This window comes from Podarcis tiliguerta (genome assembly GCF_965153285.1).
Source record: "Podarcis tiliguerta genome assembly, chromosome: Z".
Taxonomy (NCBI): domain Eukaryota; kingdom Metazoa; phylum Chordata; class Lepidosauria; order Squamata; family Lacertidae; genus Podarcis; species Podarcis tiliguerta.
This window is the reverse complement of record NC_139553.1, coordinates 43362782-43378023: the sequence shown is the minus strand read 5'-3', so window position 1 is coordinate 43378023 and position 15242 is coordinate 43362782.

Genomic DNA, 15242 nt, shown 5'->3' with positions numbered 1-15242 from the left:
TGTTACACAAAACAAAAGTACTTTGGGATATTTTATGGGGAGTGATTCATCAATGGAAACAAGGAAGTAAACAAACAAATAAACCATGTATTTCCAGTACAGTCAAGACTTCCATGGAGTAAGTATGAAAAGGGCAGATTCATAGAGATGGCACACTGACAAGATGTGGAGAAGACTCTTATTCAGTTGCATTTTCAAAGAGTGTAGGAGGAAAGGGTGTTTAGGAGAGAGTGGCTATAACTGAGCTCTGATTTGTGCCCCAAAGCCTTTCTTCAAGGTAGCACACTAGCTTATGAACAATTTAAAAGATACTTACCATATACTCTTGCCAGGAGTACCAACTCTTGGGCCCCAAGCCTTTTTGGGATGCCCAAATATTTTTGGGGTGGTGGCCATTTCCTCCCCCCAAGTCCAAAAAGCACAGAGGCAAAGCCCGCAGCTCTACCCCCAGATCCTCCTGACACCGATGTCACACACACAACGTCAGCTCCCACGATCGCCCTCACAAACCAGTACCTCTGAGTCTTGCAATCTCAGAATCTGGTGTATTGGTGGGGATGGTTGGGGAGAAGAACTCTGAGAAGGCCTGAAACCAGAAGAAAGAATCCAGAGGTTCGTCAAAATCCATTCTGTTCTCATTGTGGCTAACCAGTTGCCTCCATGAAGCCTTCAAGCAAGACCACAGAATACTTGTGGTTTCAAGCATCAGGTATTCTTGGGCAAACAGCCTCCAACAGCGGAACAGAATATGGTGATCTATTATGCTTTGTTATTTTATTTTATTATTTTAAAATACCTTGTGGCTTGTGCAAAAGCCAGTATATAATAAATAAAATTCTGTTTCTCAACCTTGCGATCCTTTCTCCAGCCAAGCTTTAGTCCTGTGGAGTTCTCTCACACTTTTAAGCTGCTAAACCTTTCTTGATAGTGACTTTTTGAATGTATTTCCCATGAAGAATTCCAAGTGACTCTAAACATCTTTATATGCTGCAGAGAGAATTTGAGGGTGGGCAAGATGTGTGTGTATGATCATAACAGCCTCATTCTGTCATATTTGTTTGAAATGTGTACTTGTAAATGAAAGTGCTATATTTCAACTGATAAAAATAAAATAAAATTAAGAAGAGTCCCTCAAACTGCTTCATTCCATTAATTCTTTGATAGAGCATCCATTGTCTCATAAATGGAGATAATTATCTCAGATGCATGTTAATGTTAATGTTATTTTCTTTAATCATTTGTTTGAAAAGAAACTCTGCTTTATTGGGTCAATAAAGTTCTTTTGTACTGTGATGCTAATGGATTAATTTTCCTGAGAAATGCAAAGCATTCATGGGAAATTTCAAAAAGCTAATAATTGAGTGGCTATGTGGAGTGAAAATGGCATCTTTTTACACAGCTCTGTTATTGTCAATCAATCAAACATCCATAAATGATATAACATAAAACATTTTATTCTATTATCAGTGGAGACTTGTTTGTTTTTTCTATGTACCCCCCACACAATCTTGATAAATTGCATTTTTTTTTTTTACTCCTGAAAAGCATTTCTTGAGAGACTGGTTTCATTCCAAAAAAAGAGAACATTCAGCCAAAAGGCCTAAATGGCACTGAGATGGCAGGTTGCCATGACAGCAAGAGAGGCAGTGCAGAAAAACCCTTGGTGCCGATTGGTGCTTTCCTAAGGAGGGAGGCACAATTTGGTCCCTATTTAAGGAACAGTCTGCCTCCCCTCCAGCCTCTCCATTTGCAGCACCACCTGCCACCCCTCCCGGTCTCCCTGTGTGCTTCGGGGTCACCACTGGGGGGCCATGTAGGATCCGCCCTACATTTTGGATCACGGATTGGTTTTCTGCCTACTTGACACTGAGTAGCGGGATGGAGTGCTAGATGGTCTTCTGCGTTGTTTCAATAGGTTAACTTGGTCACTTTGGGCAGTTTAGGTGTGGGAAAAGAAATAGTTTGGGTTAACGTGGTGACACCATTTAGGCACCTTTAGATGATGGGTTGGCTCCAAGGCTCACTTCTTGGACTCTGTGGTTAAGGGAATGAGATAGGTTCATCCTTTGAGGCCAAACTTTCACATCCATCTGGGATTCTTCAGTCCCATGGGGTTGTGATGAGGTATGCCCCCCTTTTGTCTTCTGGGTGTGGCCCGAGAATCAGGGCATGGTAGGGAGTCGTGCCCTAATTCCTAATTCTCTGTCTGTGCATGCACCTGTTAGAGCACATATGAGTGGTGTATGTGTACATGTGTGTGGTGTGTACAGAAACATGTGGTGTGTTTGCATGTTAGTGTGGTGTGTGTGCATTAATGTGATAAGGGATCAATACATAATTTTGCCATTCTACCCACTGAACTCAGTCTTGTTTTCGTTTTCTTTTTACTATTCTTTATTTTCTATCGTTTAAGCATTCACAGCAACTTAGAATTCTGAAAAACAAGCTATTGCTATGGAATAGCTGGAAATTATCTGGTAATTAAAACCAAATTTCTGAGCCCATAGTCAACATTTAACAGTGGCATAGTATTAGAACCATTTGCAACAGAGAGTAGGCAGTAATTGTCAATATCATTCAGCATCTGGAACAACCAACCATTACTGGCCCTTTTTTTGTACCCGAAATGTTTTTGCCTGGATGGGACGTGTCCTTAAACCTTGTTAATGTTTTTGGTCTGGGTGGAGGATACAGAAGGCTGTGTGAATGTGTATAGAAACTAGCCTATTGTGCAAAGGTAAAATTTGCATGTATTGCTCCACCCACCTTTGTATCAGTTCCTACCCAGCACTAGCATGTGGCCCCTGGAAGGTTGCCCAAAAGGAATGTGGCCCTCAGGCTGAAAAATGTTCATCATCCCTGTTGTAGACCATGACCACTTGCAGATCCATCAAATAATCAAGCAATCACATTTACATGGCAATTTCTCATCCCACCCCTATTTTTAGACACTTAGCTAATTGCTAATTGAACAGCCAAACATGGAATAGCTTCCTGTAATTAGGTATCAATTGGCAGAATGGAATCAGTAGCAATTAAGAACAGCTTTTGAATGGCAAAGATAAAAAGGAAGGGGAGAACCCTAATCTGCTTGTGAAATGAATATCTGTGCAGGCAGGCAGGTAGCAATCCTCACATTTTAATCTACACAATAACCTTCTGCTGTTTATTGCAGAAGGCTCATTTTCATCCCATTCCATTCCAGTGTGCTCAAAGTACTACATCATTTGGCAACCAGATCACCAATTCTCAGTTGGAAGCTAAGTGGGTAATGAGTGGGTTTTTGGGGGGTTTTTTTAAAAAAAATGCAAGTCAGGCATAGCATTCAATGAGATTGCCCATGAAAAATTGATGGAATGAGGTGGTGACACACTTCACACCATGGTGCCAAAGCTGTCTAAGGTTTCTTATTGCCTCTCAAGTATGAGGAACTTGTGGTCCTCTATATATTGTTGAACATTAGCTCTCACAAGGCACAGCTGGCACAGGCAATTGTAGGAGAAGACTGGATACCTAGGGCAGGATTCAGTTAATGAGCGCCATCACCCGAAGCCTTATGCAATCAGGTTTCCCCCATATGATCCCCACAGTCCCAAAACTGGTTCAGGGGAATGGAGGTAGGGTAAATACAACCTGTGGAAGGAGGGAGGAGGGGAGTATTTCTATCTGGCAAGTTGAAATGCTTGCTATGATTGCACGATCACCTTACTGGGGCATTGAATTTCATAGTCCAGTAGAACCTGGACGGTGCACCCCAACTGTTTTTGCTGGATGGGATATGTCCTTAACTCCTGATTATGTCTCTTCCCTGTCTCAGTGGAGTATACCGAGGGGTGTCTGAATGTGCATTGAATTCAACCTGCTGTGCAAAGGTAAAATTCACACCTGTTGCTCCAGTCACTTTTGCCTCTGACCCCACCCAACACTTGCATGTGGGACCCCAGAAGGTTGTTCAGCAACTGCTGGACTGGAAAAAGTTATCACTATCCACCATATAACATTTTATGTTCTTGTCGAGTTGGAATCTAGACTAGAGATGGGGAAACTGTGGCTCTCCAGATGTAGTGCTTGAGTTGACTCTGGCTGTTCATAGGCTATTGTTGGTGATTCTCACCCATCGGCCATCATTTACTGCATGATGCAAAGGAGTACTTGCTTGGAAATGTGTGCCTCCTGTTAAAATCCACTATATGCAAATGCTGGCTTCCTTTATTTCACCATCCTCATCTTTTTCAGGATGATGATGATTCCCAGGAATGCCTACTAATCTATTATTAAATGGCTACTAGTCATGATGGCCGTGTTCCCCCTACATAGTTGGGGGCAGTAATGCTTCTGAATACTAATTGCTGGAAGCCACAGGAGGAGAGAGTGCTCTTGTGCTCAGGTTCTGCTTGAGAGATTCTCATTTAGGCATCTGGTTGGCCACTGTGGAAACAGGATGCAGAAGTAGATGGGCCATTTGCCTGATCCAGCAGGGCTTTTCTTGTGTTATTTAACTACCAGTTGTTTGCAAGTTATAGGCAGCTTTCAAATGTTCTCATGTTCCACTAAAACAACAATGAAACATCAGTAATGAGGACACGACCCATCCAGCTACAGAATTACTCTCAAATCAACTCTGTTGGCTTATGATAAACAGTTTCACAAATGTGGCAGATGAAAAGCAGAATGGCATCACCACTGATCTGGATCCTGAGCTGCCCAGTGCTTTTGCTTTTCATTCTATGAGCTTTTCATCTGCTCCCCCTGAACAAGGTCAACAAGGATCCTACTCTGCGATGAATAATGGTATTATCAGCTGAGGAGTGTTGATATGCATTCCTTTTGTTTTATCAACCAGCAAACTGTATTTATGTTGCTTATCTATGGTAAATGATACTAAATCACTGGAAGCGATAGCACTGATACAAGCGAGAGATTTGATAGCAAATAAGCTTGTGAAAAGAAATGGAAGCTGGTTAAAATTCAGTCTGCGATGACATTAACGGTTTGTTTTTTTTAAGGCTATTGGAGTACAATTGAATGCATTATTTGGTGAGATAAATGATACCGCTGCTGATGAATGGTCATTAACAATATCTATATACGAATGGCAGCTAGCTCAAAGCCATCTTTTATTACTTTGTGGGGTTGTTGGTTTTTTGGAGCTCTATACCGTTTTTCATTTACTTATTTTTTAAAAAAAAATCTCTTAAATGTGAATTCTTCACTGGGCTGAAACTTTCTGAATCAGGAAATTAAAATTTTAACTTTTTTTAACTTCCCTGGGGTGACTAAAACAACAGATGTAAAGCTCATATTCTTTATTACAATTAATTACATTTTTTAAAGGCCTAGATGTGTTGGAGGGGGGGGAATGTTTCATTGAACAAAGAAAAACAAACAAACACAATGGTAGTTATTAAACTGAGCAAATCAGTAATTCTTTCGCTCTTCAAAGAAGAGACATCAGAACAAGCAGAATCCTGGCTGTCAGTGAGCTATTGGGCTCAATGCAAGGTAGCATCTAAAGCCCTAAATGACTTCAGACCTTGAGATTGGCTTACTGAATATCAACTATCTCTGGCTCTGTGGTCAGCAGGTGAGGCTTTGTTGGTTTGGCACCATAGAGGTCTGCCCAGTTGGTGTTGCCCTGTGGCAGAACCTTTACAGTTGCAGTTCCCTGTTTCCTTGCCATTCCTTGGTAAGGTGCTTCTCTCTCCCTTACTGTTGATTCTCAGGAGGAATTTTAAAACATTCCTGTTCACCCAGGCATTTTTATGGCTGAAAGATACTGTTCTAAGCAACTCTGGGATCACTGTTTCCAAAGTGTTTTAAACTGTTTTCAGAATGTTAAAAAAAGAAAAGAAACCCTTTACTGATGTGTGTGCTGAGCTCCTGTGGGAAGAAGGACTGAATATAAAATGAATGAATGAGTACATAAATTAAAATAAAGTTAACCATAGAACTGCTGCCAGTCAGTGTCAACAGTATAGAGCTAGATGGACCAAGGGTCTCAACCCAATATGGCACCTTCCAATGCCTTATGAGGATCGGCTAAGGGAGCTGGGCATGTTTAGCCTGGAGAAGAGGAGGTTAAGGGGTGATATGATAGCCATGTTCAAATATATAAAAGGATGTCACATAGAGGAGGGAGAAAGGTTGTTTTCTGCTGCTCCAGAGAAGCGGACCCGGAGCAATGGATACAAACTACAAGAAAGAAGATTCCACCTAAACATTAGGAAGAACTTCCTGACAGTAAGAGCTGTTCGACAGTGGAATTTGCTGCCAAGGAGTGTGGTGGAGTCTCCTTCTTTGGAGGTCTTTAAGCAGAGGCTTGACAACCATATGTCAGGAGTGCTCTGATGGTGTTTCCTGCTTGGCAGGGGGTTGGACTCGATGACCCTTGTGGTCTCTTCCAACTCTATGATTCTATGATTCTATGAATGTTCCTATGTTGTGTCACCTCCAAAGGGAATGTATGTTTGACCTTGGAAGATCACATTCACTCTCCCCCGGTAGTTTCTCCAGCTGCAATAAATGAAAGGATGCTCTGGAATTAGTAATGACAGCCTTGCTCCTAACATAGGTCTAACATTCACAAATCATTTAAGTAGCACTCCTTCATTTTACTCCCCACCCCAGCTTCAATTAAAATTAATATTTTGAGAAAAGCATCCCCCACACAATACACTTTTTCACATAAAACTCTGCAACTGTTACAGAGGTTGGAAGCCTAGCTTATCCCAGGACAGTTGGCTACCCTACCTACCACTAAGCCATAGGGTTCCTTATTGCAGCTACCAGACAGCATCTCTCAGTATTGCAGTTATTATGGACTAGATCTGAAACCAAACTAAAAGCTTTCCTCCTCCTTTTTTAATTGGAATAAACGTAAGTGAGGGAAACTCGGTCCAAGCTTCTAATTGTGAGAGATACTTCATGCAAGCCCTCCCTGAAGGGCACTGGGAAGAAAGTCATTCTGGAGTGCAGTTAGTCACACTGAAGTTCCCAGAATGGATTGCTGATTACATCTTGTGTCCAATTTATTATTGCATGCCAAGTGGATAGTCTCTAGAGCTAGTCATCTGTGGATCTATTGCTCCAGGGTTGGTGTGGTTCTCCTTTAGAAGGAGTGTTTCAGTTGCCAGAACAGTTCCTTTAAACCATTTCAACAACTGTGAATGTTCCCCATTGAGGGTTGAAATTAAAGTACTCACTTTGCATTTTCAGTAGCATCACAAACGTATCTCTTTCACATACTTTTCGTTTCGCCTCAGAAAGGGTTTGCCACTGTGCGATGCATTGCTCTCACTCAGAAGTCACTTTGTTTCTCCCCAGTGTTGCCAACTCCTAATCAAATAGGATTGGCTATGTAGTTTCACAGGGCCATCCTAGTCATTAAATGATCCCTGATTTTCTAGGCTCATCCAAGTAACTAATACAGTGGTACCTCGGGTTAAGAACTTAATTCATTCTGGAGGTACGTTCTTAACCTGAAACTGTTCTTAACCTGAAGCACCACTTTAGCTAATGGGGCCTCCTGATGCTGCTGCGCCGCCTGAGCACAATTTCTGTTCTCATCTCAAGCAGAGTTCTTAACCCGAGGTACTATTTCTGGGTTTGCGGAGTCTGTAACCTGAAGAGTCTGTAACCTGAAGCGTTTGTAGCCCAAGGTACCACTGTACCAGACTCCAAGTTGACTATCTTTGCCCTTTGTGATGTCTGCACCGAGGCAAATCTGACTAGTTACGTAGCATCATAATGCCACCATGTTCATTAGGTATTTTCTTTGGAATTCTGGTCTTATTTCTAAAGTGGAAGCGGTGCAGTTGGAATACTTCAGTGTAACTTTTTTTAACCTCCAAATTTCATACTGTGTACTACAGATGTGTAGTAAGCCACAGTCCTTAATCACGCTAGTGTTTTGATGATTGTTTTGGTGGTTTATTTTCTCTTCTGAAAGGTCTAAGAGTTCAGGAGTTGTTTGAGCAGAAAAATCAGAGAAAGGTAATCTGATTTCTGATGAAAAGGTTACTTGCACTGACAGAAAGGGCAGGTGTCAAAGGATGGAGGATGGAATGATGTTGGTGGTGGGCTGCAAGTCAGACAGATGGTTTGTTCATGAAGAACACAAGAGGAAGATGGGACAAATGTTTCCTTGTCTGTCCAGGGAGCTGCACAGGAAAATGCAAAGAAGTGGAAATATTATTTCTCTTATTCTGTGAATGAATCAATACAGCTCCTACACCAGGGATTGGGGAGAAGGTAGGTAATTGATTTTAGTTTGGAAGGCCATGAAGGAAATTTGGCATCAAGTGAAAGTTTTATGCAGGTGATCTTCAAGTGGATTTATGCTTCTGCTAAAGGGGGGAACTATGGAAGGTCTTTAAAGCCATCTTGATAAATACAGACACTTTTTGTGATAGAACCAAGACATGAGGTATTTTTAGATCAGCAGTCACAGGAATATATATTATCTACATGGGTGTAGACAGCAAAATGGAAGCAGTGAAGTAAGAAGAAATTGATATGGGGTGGGGAAAATACAGACTGTAGTAATCACACTAAAACATAAGCATATTTGGAACAGCAAAAGCACCAACACTGCGTTGCAAATGGTCACTTAGATGCATTTAAGCTTTAATGTACTTAGCAACTGTATTTTATACATTTCATTTCTATTTGATGTGATCACAATGTTACATACTTACACCATTGTCAGCTTAGCATAACACTTTGTTGTTGTTTATTCATTTAGACGTGTCCGACTCTTCGTGACTCCATGGACCAGAGCACGCCAGGCACTTCTGTCTTCCACTGCCTCCTGCAGTTTAGTCAAACTCATGTTAGTAGCTTCGAGAACACTGTCCAACCATCTCGTCCTCTGTCGTCCCCTTCTCCTTGTGCCCTCCATCTTTCCCAACATCAGGGTCTTTTCCAGGGAGTCTTCTCTTCTCATGAGGTGGCCAAATTATTGGAGCCTCAGCTTCACGATCTGTCCTTCCAGTGAGCACTCAGGGCTGATTTCCTTAAGAATGGATAGGTTTGATCTTCTTGCAGTCCATGGGACTCTCAAGAGTCTCCTCAAGCACCACAATTCAAGAGCATCAATTCTTCAGTGATCAGTCTTCTTTATGGTCCAGCTCTCACTTCCATACATCACTACTGGGAAAACCATAGCTTTAACTATACGGACCTTTGTCGGCAAGGTGATGTCTCTGCTTTTTGAGATGCTGTCTAGGTTTGTCATTGCTTTTCTCTCAAAAAGCAGGCGTCTTTTAATTTTGTGACTGCTGTCACTATCTGCAGTGATCATGGAGCCCAAGAAAGTAAAATCTCTCACTGCCTCCATTTCTTCCCCTTCTATTTGCCAGGAGGTGATGGGACTAGTGGCCATGATCTTAGTTTTTTTTATGTTGAGCTTCAGACCATATTTTGCACTCTCCTCTTTCACCCTCATTAAGAGGTTCTTTGATTCCTCCTCATTTTCTGCCATCCAAGTTGTGTCATCTGCTAAAGTTGACTCCATTCCATGAAAATGTATCTCATGCTGTGTTGTGTGCTGTGACATTGTATACCTCTGGGGTCCAAAGCTCCTGAAAATGATGACCATAATATTAATGCAAAAGCAAGCTACACTAAAAATATAATCAAATCAATCAAACCAACCAACAAACCAACAATAGCAAAATTACAAAATACCCACTGGATGTTCATAAACTGCATTCATGCTCTCACCATAGTTGCAAATTTCCACCTCTCACTTGGAACCCAGATTAACTACCACACCTCCTCCCCACAAGCAAGCTTACCCACAACCAATTTATCATGGAGAGTGTCCTTGATCTCATAACTCCCTAAATAACTGAACTAAAGGGGACATGAATAACAATGGTTGAAGATGAACCCAACCTTCACCACCCTTGGTGTATGTAGCTTTTGGCATGCTGGCCTGTAGTCCTCCACAACATGCTTGGTTGATTTTGCAGAAGCCCACCAATAGCTACCCCACTGGAAAATGCCATAACCAGTCCCTCACCAATAAAATTATTTTTTTTTATGTATGTTAATACTCGGATAGAGAAACATGCCAATTGATATATGACTGAAAAAGTGGGGGAGAGGGGAGTCGCAAGAGAACTTTTAAACAACAACCAACAACTACAGCAATGACAGAAACATTTATAAATAAAAGCAGAGAGTTTCTTTTTTCTAGTCAATGCATCCACACTTTGTATTTTTATGTTGTTAACCACTCTGTGATCTTCAGGTGAAAGACGGCATTCACGTGCATATAATATTTGCAATATGAGTGATTTTATATTTAAAAAACAAGCAGCATTCTCACAAAACAATCCATATCATTCTTAAAAGCATGTCCAGGTAGCAGAGGTCATTCTTTTTGCAGAATAAAAAGAATGTCAGCTGTCCCTTTGCAAAATGGAGTGTAAATTGAAATAATGTTTAGCTTGTTGTGACACCCCCACAGGCTTATAGCCTGACTGGACAAATGAGACACCCTTTCTGTTGACTGACTAAAAGATCAGCACTGGTGTCATTTTAAAATGTACCCATTATGCCCATTTCTCTTTACAAATATGTCAAAACTGCTGGTGGGAGGGGAAATTGTCACTCCAGAGTCCACAGATCAAGATTGATGTGTTGGAGAGCTGGATGAGTTTCTGCTAGTACTATCCACGCACAGCCTCTGGGAAGAAAGGGACAACATAAAGAATATGGGGGGAAAGAAAGAGCTTGTCTTATAAACATTTTCTATCTGTTATTCATTCTGCTTCAGAAAACTCAGAACTTCATACATTGCTCCTCACAAAGAGCGAGGGTAGGTTGAGAGATGATAACCGGCCAATGTTACCCATAGTAGTGGCTGATGCCTGTTGAAACTGGTAGGATGATAGACAAGGCAGGGATGAAACATGAATAAAATATTGTGGGGGGGCCAGGTAAGCCCTGCCCTGCATAATCAATCAGATGACACAGTGCATGGACACCATTTAAATGGAAATGCTCATTAACTTGGGGGAGGCAGGCCCCCTCAAATATTTTATAGGGGGCGAAGACCCCTCAGCCCCTGGGAGTTGGCTCTTATGAAACAGGGACACCAACAGCAGATGGAGCTGAGCTAATGACTGGCAAGCTACCACATGACAGGTTGTTGTTGTTGTTGTTGTTCTTAATTAAATTTGTATACCACTTCATCTGTAGATCTCAGGGCACTTCACAACATAAATATAAAAGATAAAAATGCAAAATACATGAAAACATAAACAAACCAATAATTCTAGAATTATAAAAGGGGGGAGAGAAAAGCACACCATTCACCCACTTTTTCAGACTATGGATTTTATTTGCCTCTACCATCCCCCCCCCCAATTTATACCCCATTCTTTTCTAAACCAAACAGCCCCAAACATGATTTTTCTTCTTAGGGAAGTTGCTTCACACCCTTGATCACTTTGACTGCCATTCTCTGCAACATTTCAAGCTTTACAATATCTTTTTTGAGGTCTGGTGAATACCTACACATCCAGTTTCATGTGCCCAATGGCACTCTGTGCTTGTGCCCTTCCCTCCTCCCTCCCTTGTCTCTCTATAATACCTGAGAGCACAATCAATACCAGTCTAACATTCCTGCACTGGTCTGCTATTTGCAACCTGACTTCATTCCTTTGGTGGCAAGGAGCAATAATTCCAGAGTTCCTATGCCAAGCTCTTTGTACTGCATAGATCTGAGGTAGGGAACCTCAAGGGCCAAATATGACCCTCCACAACTCTCTGTCTGGCCCTGGATGCTGTTCAAACCACACCCCTCAGCAATCCAGCTCCCAAACTCTGATTGAGTGCTTTTGCATGGCTGGAATGCAGCCTTGATATGTGATAATGCCCTTTGCTTGCCTGAATGGAGGATGTGTGCATATAGAAACTCCTGGATTTCATGTGATTCAAATGTAGACTGAGATAGAAAGCTAAAGGTCACATTCATCACTACACTCTTTTTTTTGCCTGTGAGACCATCCAGTAGTGGAATGCAGAAAGTTGTCTATGAGGGAATGTCATTTTGGGGCAAAAAAATAAAAATAAAATAAAAATAGTCCTGTGCATGGATGCCCTTGTACAGAGGCATCCATGCTTTCCAGACTCACCTCCAAAGAGCAGTAAAGAAAATGAATAGGCAAGTGATCCACGAGAGCATTTCTGATTTTCAGGTGTACATTCTTGGATGCAGATTCTGCCCACACAGTTGATTTAAGGGTCTGAAGGAACAGCATAACCAGCATAAGGAACAGCATAACCAGCCTGGGAGAGGGTAGCCCCAATGGAAGTGCATTTGGCTTCTTCACTATAAAAGTTTCAGTGACACCTGAGATGTGTGTTTTCATAGTCCACCCTATTTCTGTGATTGCAATCTGTTTTTAATTCTGAGAAAGAAAGAAAGAAAGAAAGAAAGAAAGAAAGAAAGAAAGAAAGAAAGAAAGAAAGAAAGAAAATGATTGAACACCTGATCTGTTGAAAATACAAGCATTGAAATCCAACCATGGAGGCCCCTGTAAATTCTCTCATATTCTCATACTATGGAAAAGCTTTCAATGAACCCATAAGTGACTGTTTCCCCTTTTGCTTTTTAAGTTAGCTGCAAGGAACAAGAGAAGGCTTCCATTCTTTACATGTGCACATTTGTTTTTCCAAAACACAACACGTTTGTGGTTTCAATGAGACATTTGTAGCCTTGGGAGTTGTTATTTGGGTGGGGGTGGGGGTGGGGAGTCATTGCTAATCACTCAGATTGGTGCTCAAGCAAACCCTCTTAATGAAAATTGCCTTGCTGAACAATTCATTTAAAAAATGTTCTTAAGATTTAATTTTGAGCTAGATGGACTGATGGCATAAGGCAGCATCCTTTGTTCCCATGTAACAGCTCCTGATCAGCATCGCAAAAGCAGATGTCTCTAAGAAGTTATAAGCAGAGCATGGAGGAAAAACAAATAAATAACACCACCAACTCACATTAAGGGTAGAATGAAGCTGTACAAGGGAACAGCACTGCATCAGTTCTTAAATCAAACATATAAGTCGTTATAATATGAGCTATAAATGTAATTAAAAATAGAAAATGTAAACAGCAAATATATAAATACATTCTGCATTCCTTTCTTTTCTTTTCTTGTAGGACTGACCTAAGGAAATGCTTCTTGCAGTACATCAAACAATAGTCATGATAGACACCACCCCAACACACACAGGCAGGAAAAGTGCTTCAGGGCGGGGGGCGACAGCAGGCCTGGTTTTTGTCTCGCAGTGACATTTTTCCTTCTTCTAAGGAGTTTCCCCCCCTCCTTGCCTTTCTTTCTGAAATGTGAACGAAGTTTCTCAATGGTAGGACAAAGTCAATGTCAAGGCTGGGATTTGGCTCCAGGTGCTCATTTGCAAATAGACAATCCATCATATGAGCCAGAAAGGGGAATAGCTCCAGGTTTCTGTGTCATACAACTGAGATGTGAAATGCCACTTGGTGACACAACATTACTGTTAGACCGCAACATAAAGAGAGAAGCAGAAGTGAGGAAAACAACAACCAGGGGATTTGTTTCAAAGTTTTCTTCTGGTGCTTGGGGGGTGGGATACAAATATTCAAACATTTTCTCTTTGTCAAAAGAGATCAGAGGCAAGAGATGCTGCCAGCCAAGGAGAAATAAAATTTCTTTTGAGTAACTTGAGATTCCTATGTACATGAGTGGGAGTGAAGGTGTGGGAAATGATGGATAAAACAGTAAGCGGATGAAAGAGGAAGTGAACCATCTGAATGGTGATGTGGCAGTCAGCCAAAACACCAGATGGGAATGTTATGAGTCTGCTCTTGTATCTGATCAGGAATATGCAGCTAGTGGAGAATGCTGTGGCCAGACAGCTCAGAGGAGCAGGCTGCTGGTAGTATAAATCCCCTGGAGGTATTATAGGATGGTTTCATCCCAAGGCAGAATGATAAGAATTGGATCTGTAAGGCCCTAGTGGGATGGGGGAAGTGTCAAAGGAGGTGTTATCCAAGGATGGGGTAATGACCATGAAGGATGATAAGATGGATTAGTAGCAGAGGGGTGCTTTGGTAACGTCAGACACCCTTGGTCAGATTCCTCCCTGCCATAGAGCTGCTTCCAGCACCTCCCGCTATTTTTGATGTACCTCTTCGAGAGAAGGAGCCTATTGATAGCAAACTGGATTCTGAGCCAGCATGGACTCCACCTCTTCACAAGCTGTTTATCCCACCCAGAGGAATTCCCATTTGCTTTCCCAGTCTCAGGACTCTGGCTATTTGCCAGGTTAAGTTCTGTGCCTGCCCTGTTCATTGACAAGGAAGGTTCAGGGACTTGCTGCTTATTGGTTCATGTATTAACTTGTGCTTAATTGTGTATCTAATTCCCCTTTGAGCATCATGTAGTCATCCTTTTCTTATGTACCACTCACATTTAAATCTTTGGCAGACACTGAGCTGTGAGTTCAAGTTTTTCTTCTGGCAGTGAGGACCAGGACAACCGGCAACATGTTGCTCAGCTGTCTCCAGGCAAGGTCCAAGGCTCTTGTGTTAATTGACATAGCCCTAACCAGTCCCAATGGGCATTCACTGGGCAGAGTGAGGCAGCTGCCTCAGATGTTGGAAGTACAAGGTCAAATCTTGAGCATGCCATGCAGTTTGACCTGCACCACGTAACATCACCTGCTATCCTCAGATGTGGTGAAGCAGACTGTCCTGTCTCCAGTGTTCAAGTAAGATAAAACTGCCAATCTAATCAGCTTCAGTATTTGTAATGGTGGTTGGAGACAGCACCTTTGTATCTCTTGCCTCTGGCAGTTAAATACTGTGTGAGAAATATCTTGGAAGTGTCAGTACAGGAACTAGTATAACTAAGCCCTTGTGTGCTCACAGAATTGTTCTCAAAACTTTCCTTTTGTATTCCTTCACACACACACACACACACACACACACACACACACCAGGATCAAATTGGAAAGAGGATGGATTTTAAATCTGAGTTAAGAAGAACTGCTTGTATGGTTTTCTGTAATCAAAAGCACAAGACCTATGCATTGGCGTTCCCTAATCTTCTGTATTTACATTGCCAAAACCAATAGTTTAATTCTAACAAATTGAACAAAATTGTAAAATCTTTCATTTGCAATTCCCAGCAGTGTAAGGGGCTAGACCAAGTCCTGTCAAAGAGCAGTAATTTGCAGTAGAGAAAATA